Raw genomic sequence first — 12,596 nt, 5'->3', positions numbered from 1 at the left:
GAGCTCCGGACCGACTTGAGAGAGAGCTCGGCGTACTCCGGCCGCGGGGAGTGTCCAAAACGGCGTCGCCCTGATAGTTCAGCGTCCTCTAATCACCTATGGCGTGGAGCGAAGTGGTGCGTTCACTTGTTATAGGCATTTGCATTTTTCCACTTCGTGTCGACATGGATTGCTTTGGTAATGTCACGGCTCGGACAACCTGTCAAATTGTACCGTTGGAAAGAAACATTTAGTAATATCGGAGGGATATTTATAAGTCAACAATTTTAAGATACTTTTTAAAAGAAAACAGAGGAAGGGGAAAAGTGAAACAAAACCCTAAAAAGAAAGTTCACGGGATAAGTTGTGAATTTACCCGAGTAAACTACAACGCACCATTCAAACTACCCGTCACCCCCCGCACACCGTCATCATTGCCCAACATCCCCCTCGTGTGTCTTATTTCTAGATAGCACACAAAAGTTTGTTGACGGTTACTTTTCGTCTAATGTATACAGAGAGAAAACGTAACCACCAGGTAAGCAAGTTACATGATTTCCAATTGACTCCTTTCATTTCTTTCTCAAAAGAGAAACGTACTTTTCACACAGGTGCAAATGCGGATGCGCAGGGCCATCTTAATTGATCGTTGCTGAACAATTTCAAAATTTCCCCGGTTTCCCTTCACAAAATATTCGTAAGGTGTTCCAAACAGTTGCACACGCGCCTAAGCAATCTACAGACTTTATATTGCGCTCACACTGTTCATTATCAATAAACTCCTCGCTTAAACTGTGGCTTACCTGTCCGACAACTAACTTCCATTTTCCGTTTGTCTCAGTTCACTCAAAATGATGGCTCTTATCCACAACACGTTTTAACTTAACTGGATAAAACATTATTATACTGTAGTTGAGATTTCCTAAAATGTTGCAGTTCCAGACTCCAGTTTTTATCTATTCCACAAAAAAGACTTGCTTTGATCCTTCACGGTGTCAGGAGGCGAGTGTACAGTTTTTTTTTTTTTTTTTGTGCAAACTGGGACCAATTTGGAAGTTGTTGTGAAGTTCCTTGAAAACTAGAACAAGTTTGACTACAGACACTAAGGTGGGATGAATTATATTTGACATCCTGGTAGTGGGTGGAATACTCGGTGAAACGGGGATATTTTGTCCTTCTGCCTTTTAGTTTTGTTTGATTAATAAGTATGGTTTGATTATATTATTGCATATCGGTTGCACCCAAACCAATTGCAAACTAGCGTCATACCGGATTCATACAATTTTTATATGTATTGCCAATTCTACGTTCAAAGGATGGAACACAGTAAGTGCAATACTGCGCAATGTTATTTAAAAAAACAGTCAGCTCCAGCTCACCCATGACCTTCTTGAGAACAAGTACTACAGGAAACTAGATCGATGGAGGCATTCATGACAGAGAAAAAAAAATAAGACATAATCATTAGTAGTAGTGATAATTATTTTCTGATTTTACTCCCATAGGTTTACAAGTCAAAACTTTTCCTCGTCATTAATATGCCTTACTTAGTTCTCTGTGTTTCGTGGGTGTTGCAGTTTGGCAGCGTGTTGGACACCTAACAAGCTGGCCCTGCTGACTGACTGGAATTCTGCTGGCGAAGTACAATGTCTGCCTTCCCTCTCAGCAGCTTCTTTAATGAGGACCTTGACAATGAAGGTACGCGCTCCTCTTTTTCAGAGAAATAGTTTCTGGTACTGTACGATGTTCAGTGAGCATCACTTAAGAGTTGAAAATTCCAAAGATTTTTTATATCTGCATCTATTCAATCAGTATGAATACGATTGTATCGTGACATATTTGATTCCAACTAACTGACTCATCAATCCTTAAAAAATATTTAGAAATTGTTTTCATGTCAGTGCAAAACACAGTGCAGCACACAATACTTGCGAAATAATGTTTTTTTTTTTGTTTTTTTTTAAGTTGTCCTTCTGTCTGTTGTTGTTTTTGATTTTGAGTTCGAAATGGACTGGCAGGAGACCGTCCCAAAAATGAGGAAAACAAAAAATATTGCCTGACCCTTTAAATGAACTAACTCATAGGTGTACTGTTCAGTCTTCGTGATTGATCAGACATGCACATCGTCAGATTTACCTCTCAAGGCTTGTCAGTTTCTCAATGAAATGATCACTCCGTACCTCGTTACGACAACGTCAAACAAAGAAATTGTCGCAACGCGTGAAAGAATGAAGAGCATGCGCCTCAGAAACTTGATCTTGTCTCCGCTGAAGTGTCCTTAGACGAAAAGCACACCTTTGGGAATACTCTTGACATTTCCTTGCAGGCTCTGCCGCCAAACTCGAGGTCAAATTCAATTAGGGGAGTGCAGGTAGTCGGCCATTTGTGAGTGTCTCCAGAGAAGCGCGATCAAGTCAGGGCTCTGGCTCTCGATACTTGGCCGTTCCCAGTGGCGTCCCGGAGCCATACTGCACTCTAACAAAGCCTTGGCCAAAGTGCTGCCCTTTAGAAAATGCACAGTGCTCTGCGACATGTTTTTATGATGTCACCATCTACATATTGAGCTACCCCTCGGCTTGCTTTTTCCCCCTCTGAAATACTTTATCAGCAGCGGATTGCCTAATGCTTGCTTTGATATCTATCAAGCTGTGCAAATACAAACGGGAGCTCGGCTTGCTTTTTCCCCCTCTGAAATACTTTATCGGCAGCGGATAGCCTACATGCTTGCTTTGACATCTATAAAGCTGCGCAAATACAAACGGGAAGGACCCCGTCGTGTCAACAGATATGACGACCAATTCCAAATAGGATCATTGAGCGTTTGCGGTATGTCGGTTCCACAGTCCAAATCCATGTATAAGCGCTCGCCTCTCGCCTTTTGTCTCCCCCTCATCATCCTGCTTGCGAAGGATAAGCGGCGTGGAAAATAGATGGCTGGATGCATTGTAGGCTGATGCAAGCGTTTTTGTTTACTGTTTAGTTAATGGAGCGGGGCAAAAAGGATCTGGCTCATTATTTCACTTTCTGCTTGGCAAGAGACGTTTCACCAGCGAGAGGACTTTTCAAAGGGTTTCGTAGACAGAGTTGGAAAGATGCGTCAGACTCGGTTCGAAGTCAAGAGTGCGCACAAGGAGCTTCGGCAAGCCTCAGGGACAGGTGCCGTTTGGTGACCCCATCTCATGAGTATGCCTTGTCAGTTTAGCGTCTCTCCTTAAAGGAGCGCTTGAGATGGCTGGAGAATTATCTTTTGGCCTTTCGCCCATCTTGAGTGTAGCGCCATAAATTCAATTGTTGAAATCCACCCAGCTTGCAGTTTGTATGAGGTGATTGATGCAAGCCCCCTTCTCGTGGAGCTCGATCCAAATATCGATACCGACGCTGTTGTGGATATGAAACCGATATCGGTGTCATGAGGTCGATACCTCATTTTCTGTCTCTCCGGACCGCTGTGGTTTTATATCGAAGTGGTAAGTTCACCGTCAGTTTTGGCCGGTTGGAGCACGGAGCACACACGCGCTTTGCTCACGTGACGTGACGGAGAGTTGCCCCGGTTGACAAATAAGTAGCCTCAACCATCGTGGCTCATCCAGCAACATTTGAGTTGTGTTTCGTTTAAAGCAAAGCCTATTTGATTGCCAACCTATACCATTCAGAAGTAGATCAAAGAACAAGAAAGAAGGTCAAATCATTCCATTTTCAAGCCAGTCGCTACAAAGAACTTCAACTTCTAATTTCCCTCTGTTGAACATTTTCAGTGGCACAGCTTGCCGCGAAGGATTTCGCATCCCCGAAACTTGTCTGAACTCCGTCTCCCTCTGAAGATCCAAGAGCGTCGTCGCTCCGAAAACATCCACTTCATGACGGCCTTCCGACAAAAATTTGTTCCACTTTGAAAAGGTAAGTTATTCATGCCCATCAGGGGACTTTTTCCACCCTCACATTTGGGAGAAAAGTTTATTTCATATCGGGGAAGCGTCGAGTCGCCAGATGGCGAGAGATTACAGCCCAAACTTTGTTTTGATTGATGTCGTCAACCTGCCCAGCGACATTTGTTTTTCAAGCACCTGAGGACACATCTGTTCGCTTGGCGGCGCGTTGAAGAAATCGTTTATTTTTTTTTTTTTTTCCTCCTTTGTGTGTATTTTTCTCGTGGATGTTTTAGATGAGGGAGCAGTTTTGATGAACGCGTACAAGAAGTTCACTTTGCCGAGGGGAGTGTTTTCCGTGGGCGATGAAAACATTTGTTGAATGGCTTAGAAATTCAGATGAGTTTTTACTCTCCTCAGTCTTCTCTTTGACGCCGTCAGTCAACCAAGACGTTGTTGAGCTTTCTCGAAATCATCCGATTTTTCCTTTTAGCTGACTCGCAATTAAGAACAGAAGGATGAAATAAATTTGTCATTTATATTTTAAGCGAATATTATTAATTTGTCTGCCTTCTGTCTCACTTGGAAATGAAGCAGCCGCTGTTTATGCTGAACTTAAAATGCACAAGACACATCTTCTATGTTCCTTTCCTTTTATACCTTGTTTTATTCACTCAGGGTTTTTATTTGTTGTGAATGTTTTTATTTTGGAGGGGGGGGGTGTTCATACCAAGTATATCTTTTCCCATGTTGCTTCAATAGTACAAACAATAGAAACGAAATATACAGCTGCAATGTTGGCATATAATAGTTCTGAGCATGAATGTAGTATTAATTTGGAGTTAGCATTTTCTTACGCCACACAAATATGATAAAAATACCGAGATGAGCACGAATATTTGCTTCAGCAGTTTTGCCATAAGACTTGAAAATGAAATGCAATCACTTTGCCTCAGCTCCAGCAGATGGCAGTATAAACACCCCTATAAATGACTTCCATACAATTTAAAAAAAAAAAAAAAAAAAATCAAGACCCCAGACTGGAAAGTATGCAACACGGGCACAGTGCTCCAAAGTATTTGGCACACGTATTTTCTTGGCCACACAACCCCGAAGGATTTGCTCGCCTTGAGGTTTTGTTAGGTCACTCAAAATGTCACAAAAAATTACAAAAAACGTCAAATAATTTCGAGAGAGTGACATGCAAGCATGTGGGATATTCTAGGAAAGCGCTGAAAGTCAACAGTGCCAAGGATTGGTGTTGGAATAGGATTGTTGTGCTCTTGTTTCCATTGTTGATGGAAACAAAAACCAAAACAAAAACATCCCGTCATGTTCACATTCGCCCCTCTATCTGTGTGGTTCTTTCCATGCCTTCCATTTTCCTCCCACGATGGAAAATAAAAAGGCGCTGAGTTAATTGAAGGCTAGAAATTGTGTGAATTGTCCCTCCGTGTGAGAGCTGTCATTCACTTGGGATCAGTCCCTTTTAGGGAGTGCGCCGCCTCTCGCTTCAAGTCAGCTGGAACTCGCTGTTAAGATTTCATCCCAAATACGTAGGAGCCTGCAAACTCCACATCCACAGCGGGGTGTATCATGACGGTGAAAGCCGAACACACCTTGTGATGCGTTGTGAAGCTGCGGGTCGGGCTATTTGCTCCACAGTGGCCGGCAGAGTCCCCAACTCCGCTGCGTACTGTGCACAGGGGCAGAACCACGCACTAATTACAAATCATTACGCTAATGGGTCATGAAAATGACCTCCACTTGCTGCTGCCCACATGCTGACCCACTGAGAAATGTGGCGGGCGTGCAACGGAGCCTGCTTTTGCCAAAAGCGAGCAAGCAAAGGCCGCGCAAGGGAGGGTTTAATCCCATTGGTGCCATCGAGATCGGGCCGAGTCGCTGAGTCCACCAATCGGGGGCGATTTTGCTTCTGCAGAAGTTTATTCCAAAAGGTTGGCGATGCCACAAAAGCGTCATTTCCAGGGACTCAAAAAATACCGTCGCTGGAAAACTGATAACATTGTAAACACTGACTTTTTTTTTTTCATCCAGCGTGGATGGAAATCATTTTTTACTGAAAGGCTGTCTGACATCTTGAGCCCAGACACATCACTTTTTTTTTCTCAAATCCAAGCACCTCTCCACGTTTTATGTTTGAAATAACAAAGCCGCTCCGTTACATTTTTTGTCTGCGTGAAAACGAGGCGGGGGTAAAAGAATGGAAGACATCTGAGCACACACAGCGTATTCTTGTAAAAAAACATCATTAGAGTTGGGTTCCCCTGTTAATACCAAAGTGATTTATTTCATGACCATTGTGCATCTCCGCATGTGCCCTGTAAAAGAATGTTCAATTAACCTTGAAGCCATTCATACCACCATGTGGGCCATACATTTGGAGCATGTTTTGTTTGCCTTCAAAATACAGCAGTACATCAATGCATGACAAAAACCCAGCTTTGCAACATTTCCGATTTTCCCCAAACTAACATAAAAATATTTAACATGCACGTTTAACAATAGATACCGTTTTGTTGCTTGTCACGTCATCTCGACTTTTTGGATCATTTTTGTAGTAATTCCAGAGAATTAAATACTGGATTACCTTAAAGCATTCGGTCCAGCTTTATCCTCAGACAGCATACCAAAAAATTGCCATCATAAACCGCAGGAAGGAAAAAAAAATAAATGGCAGCATGAAGAAAATGAAGCGTTTCGCTCCAGCTATTGCAATACAAGAAATTCAGCGCCAACCGGGTCTTGGTTTCCTCTAGACAGGATTAAGCCCTGTAATTAGTTTCTTCATCCAGTTGTTTCTTCACGGGATGGTTCAACTTTCCTGTGATATGAAGAATTAGTATGGGCTCTAAAACATGGCAGGATATCGCTCTCGGTTGCATGCCAAAATGGCCAACCTTGGTACCTCCAGCCAATGTCCTTCCCATCACATCCCTGGGCACACCACACACCATCGTCATTCCACTCCACCTCACACGGGCAGAGCAAAGCTGTTTAATGTTTCATTTCAGGATTTATTATTTTTTTTTATTTTTATATTTTTTTTTGCGTCCGAGCAGTGGAATGCAATCGCATCTTAATGAGTGCATGTCTGCTCTCTGGTGAGAGGAAGGCACTCCGAAATGCATTTTCTGGCAGTAATTGCTTGCGCTGGTGAGTTTAAGTTTCTATTTTTCAATATATAGGCCACAGGTTCAAAATGAGTCGAAAAAAAAGTGTTTTTCAGTGACGGGGGAAAATAATCTGCAATGAGGAGCATTTTCTTTGTTTATTTTGATGGCCAGTCAAGTTCAGTGGTTCAACACTCAAAGAGTTATGGACAAGTGTTTTTTTTTTTTTTTTTTTTTTCTTCCAGTACTTGTTGGAGCAGATGAGTACATTGTGAACAGAGATGAACCGCGGGAGGTTCACTTCGTTGGTGATCCTACAAATGCTGAGCAGGGGGCTTCTTTGGTCTTTTTTCCCCCCCCAATCGATAACCGGAACCCTCTGTCAGATTCTGGATGATGGATGACTTCACACATCAAACGTGTGCTCGGATGAGTGCGAAGCTGTTTCACACATATCTGACACCTTGCTGCGAGATGTGCAGTGGCGGCAAGAATGAATGTACAAGTCTTCCCTTTAAGGCTCCAGCCATGACCGGCTTGCCATGAAATGCAAGCAGAGCTCAATGCGTCGTGCTCGTTGAAACCCTCACTACCCGTTTGATGGGGAGCTTCCCACGTGCTTTCGAAAAGGAACCCCCCCCCCCACCCAAAAAAACTCCATGACAATGTTGAAAGGCCGAAGTGCATTCTCGCTTTGTTTTTACTTTTCTTTGAAATACATTTGGCAGCCAAAAACTGGGTGTTTGCAAACATCTCAAGTGTTAACAATTTTTGCAACTAAATTCTTGCAAAAAGTAAATAAATCCTGCTATTAGTTTAAAAATACAGATTTAAATCAGAGCTCATTTCGGTGCTTTGGCAGAATCCGAATTCGATTTGCTGCTGTTACTTCCAGTTCACGTCAGCTGACCTGCGCTTCTGTTGACGTTGAAAAGGTTGCGCTCAATGACGGCGATGGTTGCTTACAAATGAATTGAAGGTTTCACCAAATACTTCCAAGTCCGTATCATCGGATTTATCAAGTCGAAGAATCGCCGATCAGTACTTGTCTCGACGAGACCGAAGACACAAACAAGACTTTTGGGGGTCGAGATCTTCAAAACGACCGAGACTCATTTCGACTGCGAAGGACTCGTATTCTACTGCTAATTTCGAAAAAAATACAAAAACGATGTTCAGTGGTTCTGATTTTAAACTCAACTTTGAACTTTCAACACGCATGCGAGTGAATCACGTTGTTGTCGCTAATCTTGTGCGTCTCTGATACAGTGCAGCGCAGTGTGAAATCAAGAGACGTTTTTGCTTCGTGATGAAAGTCTTAATGCGTGGTCTCTCGGAAGCCAAACAAGTCTCGCGTGGCACTTGATCACTTTTTCATATTCACCCGAGTCGTTAAGTGAAGACATCCGCCGCCACGTTGCCGGCACAATGCAAACGCGGCGATGACGAACTTGCATCCACATAGGTCTCCTATTGCATTTTCCACCTCTCGCCGAGATAAGCCACCATGACGCTCGGCGCTCACTATCTCCAACACTCCTGTCACAAAATCAGCAGGAAGCAATCTTTTTCTTCCAGTCTCCCGCCGTATTTGTGTGGAGATTACGCAAATGTAATCATTTCAATGCTGATCTGTTGCCGAGCTTCTGCTATTAATGCACGGCTCTTGCATCTCCTCTGGGGGAGTAATTCAAATCTTTTCCACCTTCTCGCTCAGTCGCATCAACATGTCAGGCAGTATCTTGTCCAAGCGCCGATACGTTATCGTGGAGCAGCCCACCGGTCGCGAAAACAAACAGCTGGTGGATATTGATCTCTCGATGGTGTATCGAAAAGCAGAGCACAAAACGCCACCTCTGTAATCACTGCAAATCTACTTTGTATTCCCAACCGGGACCGCCTATGATCTTTTTCTTTTGTGTGTGTTAATCTTTAGTGTTTTGATTCCCAACGGGTGGATGTCCTTGCACTCACAGACTCCAGCATGCCTCCTTTCCCACATCTTGCCATGATCACTTTTGTCTTGATCTCCATCAATTCATCAGTAGAAATGAACTGCAATGACTTTTTCGCAGCAGAATTAAGAACTTGTTTAGCTACATTTTGAATGCTAAAAAAAAAAAAAAAAAAAGCCTTACATTGGGAATTTGGGGACAATAAAACCACATATTCATCAAAATTGAAAATGGTGTGTATGGGTTCCATGAATAGTCACTGTTATGGGTTCAGTAGTTCAATGTTTTGTAATTTCCTCATAAAAGTGCATTTAAAATGTATTATTTATGTCTTCCTTGTAACTATGAAATGAAGCAGCAGAGGCCACTATTGCCACTGCTCAGCATATTAAGCTACCTTGCATCTAAGGTTTATTTAATGGCTTTGCCTCTGTGCCTGGTTTGGCCTCTGCAAAGAATATGTTTAATCTTAATTAGTTATGCAAAAAAAATATAGAGACAAACACACACACACACACACACACACACACACACACACACACACACACACACACACACACACACACACACAGGCATGATAATGCATGATTATTATTTATAGCGGTTGTAAAATGTCCACCGCCTACAGTGGGCCATTGTTTGAGTAACAATGAACGAAACACAACCTCTGCAGAAAACTGTTACCAGGAGGCAATTACAAAGTGACAACGTGCAATAAACCCATAATTAATTTGGGTGATGCTATGCCTTTGGTGGCTATTTAGGAGAGTCCTGATTTATTTGGTGTGATAACTTGCCGACAGTTGACTAAAGGCAGTGACAAATTATCTTGGATGGCAGTGCTTGGGTGTACAGTGTTTGGATCCCAACAAGAGGCGCCATTTGACTCCTTAGAATAGGCTGCTGACAACGGCAGAAAGTCACGCGGGCCACCGTTTATGCGAGCGCCGGGACCTGTGGGGCAGCGTGATTTGTCAGGAACAAGAGACTGAAGTTTAATTAAAGTCATTAGGCAATTACGAGCCAGCATGATAGTGCTTTACAATGCATCTCTGTCCTGCCCATTATCCATGCTCAATCAAAGGAGTCCCTTACTCCGACGTGAGCTATAAACGTTAGGATGGTATATAGGTCAGCCACATTGAGACTACTGATGCCTGGAGACTGTTAATCCAATCACTATATGTATATATATATATATATATATATATATATATATATATATATATATATATATATATCTATAAAACATTTCCCTATGTAGAAAGCATACATAAATGTAAATAGTTGTATAGTTGTGTACTCTGGAGCAGGGCTATTACACCAAATGGGTGCCATTTGCTTGTTGTGTCGTGCTCAGAATAACCTTCCATTTATGTCTTTTTTTAGAAAGTACACGTAATTGAACCACTCAGAATGTGTATCAGCCCATCTCAGCCTTAAACACCTTGAAATACAGCCACATAGCATTTTTATGCTAAAAGCACGCTGACACTAACCATGTTTCCGGTTCATTAAAAACAAGTGTGTGTGCGTGTGTTTGTGTTTGTGTTTGTGAGGAGATATATTTCAAAGCATAGTCTTCATCTAAGAAATATGTTTTCGTTGCGTTTTTATTTCTGCTGGAATATTCGTCTCATGCAGAAAAACAACCGTCGGTGAATCAATACCACAAAATCCACGAGGCGTTCCACAAGGGTCTGTACTTGGCCCCCTCTTGCGTTCAATTGTATGCAATGACAATAAATGTGATTCGGATTCTCAATCAACAGTACATGCGCCTGTGTGGCCATTTTATCCATGAGTCCAATCCACCATGGACTTACTCCTCATTTCTCTGCCAATGACATGCAGCTCACCGTCGATTAGTCAGGAGAATTTAACACAGTTCTTCATACCCTCACAACTTCATTGAAAATCATTACATAAGTTGACATTTTCCAACTGAGTGAGCTTGGAAGCTTGATAATGATCACAATGATCCTATTATGTTTGACGTTTTTACATGTGAATCTTCCCTGCATTATGATTAGGGCTGTCATCATCGAAAAAAAAAAACAAAAAAAAAAACTTCTTAAAGACTACAAAAAATTGTTCAGTGCACAATTCTATGAATCCTCTTATTGATACTATCGGTAACATATATACAGGCGATTAATTACCAAGACGGAGAAGCGTAAAAAGATGATATGACCGAGAATTGCATCCATATTGATCCGGTATTGCAGGTGTTGCAGTAATGGAGGATGAAAGCGGAGAAGATGAGAGGAAACAGATGAGGAAAAATGAAGTCGACCAAGTGCCACGCCACCCCGAGACCTGGCTTTCACTGTAATGATTCCAGAGTGTCAATATGTATTACTCGAGCTCCATTAGCTCAGCTTGTGTTCCATTAGCATGTGTGCGGATGCTCCACGTGACCTTCACAGTCGCTGGTGGGTCGTCGTCCAATACATCACTGCGCATGACCCGTTAAAAAAGTGAAAAGTGGAACGTGGATGTGTTTAGCATCCGACAAGGTGACGAGGACAAATCGGTCAATTTGAGGACATGTCATTGGGTTATTACCGAATGAAAATGAGGAAACGTCATTTTTTTGGGAAGACTTTTTACACATACACGCACTTACAGGAGTCACATGATTGCTAATAATTGTCGAACAATAATGAAGGGCGTGAACAGATGCCGATGATCCCAATTTACTGGAAGTAAATCTGCCGCTTGTGCGCTTATACAGTCCTAATGATGTCTTCCATCAATCTGCTTTTGCTCATCGAGTAACAGTACTCGGAGTCGTTTTTTGGTGGGGGGAGGCGACTAATGTCTCCGCTCGCCTTTGCTGCTGCGCCGCCCAAGATTCAATTTATTATCCGCATGAATCGTGCGGGTTTTATCGCCGTACCCCATGCCTAAAACCGCTCCTGCTAAATTGCTCCATAATGTCGCTGGATTTATGAGCCGACATATGCTTGCCATTGATTGCAACTTGCTTTTATGAGAGCAGATGGGCTGATTTGTTTGCTGTTGATTATTGGTGCATTAGATATTTGCATGCCAAGGATGTATAAAGCAAAGCAATGTGGAGCTAATGCCCAATTTTTTTTATTTTTTTTATTTTTATTTTTTTTAATGGGCCAAACTTAGCATTGATATATTGTCCATCAGTGTTTTTGGCATTCGTTGTGAGCCTTGCCTTCATTCAGTAGATCCCTTGCAGAAGGTCGTACATCTTGAACAAATGACAGGTTGTTCACTCAACCGCTGCCAGCCGTTTTCAAAGCAGTTCCCATATCTTGCCGTTTTACAGCATTTTGCGAGTCCCGCAGAATATTCTATTCTGTGACGATATGAGGCAAGGCAAGCATCTATGGAGCGTATTTCACACACAAGGCAACTTAATGTGCTTATTTTCTACTCAAAAGCGGTGCTGATTCCAAATCCAAGGCAAAGCTGCCCTTGGCAGCGATCTGTTTGTCATTCCTGCGGTTTACAATTCTGAACTTCACAAACAACCTCTTTCCATGTCTACCTGTTGGAAAAAAAAATGCACTTGGCCGATACCGGTATATACACGTCGATGGCAGTAAATGTTTCGATTCCAGTCGATGAATATACATTTGTTCCGTGGACCCAAAGATAGAACTTTGGATAAACAGCACGTC

At 42.4% G+C, this 12,596-nt stretch overlaps 1 long non-coding RNA gene across 1 annotated transcript; it reads left to right on the top strand.

Annotated features, from left to right (window-relative positions):
• Positions 1–397: 397 nt before the first annotated feature.
• Positions 398–11,849, top strand: LOC109521838 (uncharacterized). The gene is made up of 4 exons (XR_002169441.1): positions 398–517; positions 1,557–1,677; positions 3,735–3,876; positions 11,163–11,849. It is a non-coding gene; the product is annotated as an uncharacterized LOC109521838 (long non-coding RNA).
• The last annotated feature ends 747 nt before the right edge of the window (positions 11,850–12,596 follow it).

The sequence above is a fragment of the Hippocampus comes genome, unplaced genomic scaffold (assembly GCF_001891065.2).
Source record: "Hippocampus comes isolate QL1 unplaced genomic scaffold, H_comes_QL1_v1.1 scaffold214, whole genome shotgun sequence".
Lineage (NCBI taxonomy): Eukaryota > Metazoa > Chordata > Actinopteri > Syngnathiformes > Syngnathidae > Hippocampus > Hippocampus comes.
The sequence above is the reverse complement of the archived record's forward strand: the minus strand, read 5'-3'. Positions and strand labels throughout refer to the sequence as shown.